The sequence below is a fragment of the Microtus ochrogaster genome, unplaced genomic scaffold (assembly GCF_000317375.1).
Source record: "Microtus ochrogaster isolate Prairie Vole_2 unplaced genomic scaffold, MicOch1.0 UNK50, whole genome shotgun sequence".
NCBI lineage: Eukaryota > Metazoa > Chordata > Mammalia > Rodentia > Cricetidae > Microtus > Microtus ochrogaster.
In genome coordinates, this window is record NW_004949148.1 from 954741 (window position 1) to 955663 (window position 923).

The following is a 923-nucleotide window of genomic DNA, read 5'->3' on the forward strand; positions in this document are numbered from 1 at the left end:
TTCCCCTCCTGCAGTTGACTCTCCGTGAACTCCCTCTTATGCTCCTGGGCTTTCTTCATAAACCAGTTGGGATCTCCACGATAGTGTCCATCGTTCTTGGTCACAGCCAAGCTGCCCAAAGCCATTAGTGTCCTCTGCACTGCTGCCATGTCTTTGCCTTCAAAGAGGTCAACAGTCTGGAACATGTCAGTCTTGGTGACTCCATAGTCCTCAGCTGCCTTTAAGAATTGAGTCACTTGCTCCATCTGCTTGAAGACCATGGAAGGCGGATTCTCAGGCACTTTAACTGGCTTGGATCCATCAGGATACAGGCTGTTCATCAGCTTGCTCAGAATCACGCCATTCTTCAGCCACACCTGGAAGCCCAGGCTCCCACGATCTGGGCGGCCCACATCAGGACCACACTGCATTACAATCCACTCCACTAGTAGCTCCTCCAGCTCCTCATCATACTTCTTCTCGATTTTGGACTGCACTTCACGGCTCATGCCATAGGATGGACCCTTGTTGGCCATGTTGAGGCAGACAAGGCTTGGTCATTCCTGGGCTTGAAGGAAGAGCGTCAGTGCCTGGGTTGGGCAGACAGGGCACCCTTGTTTTTTTTTTTTAATCCTAACAAACTTCAACTGGTTGATCAAGTCTTCACTCAAGGCAATCTTCTTTTGTGAGACTTTTCCTGACTTTCAGAAATCTGAAGGGATTCTTCCCTTGCTGTACTATGGCACTGAGTTCAGAATTGTTTAAAACTCACCTTTCACACAAGTCATTATCAATTAACCTACCATATTTCAAGTTCTTCAAGGGACATCACCCGGTCTTACTCGACCTTTTGACTTACCCCAACTCTTAATCTCACCCCTCTTATGATGTGGGAGTGTCGTATATCAATCTGTTGATTTCATTGGTTAAATAATAAAGAAACT

The 923-nt window shown here is 46.8% G+C and overlaps 1 pseudogene; it reads right to left on the reverse strand.

The window, feature by feature from the left end:
• Positions 1-5: 5 nt before the first annotated feature.
• Positions 6-532, reverse strand: LOC101991614 (annotated as a pseudogene).
• Between the last annotated feature and the right edge of the window lie 391 nt (positions 533-923).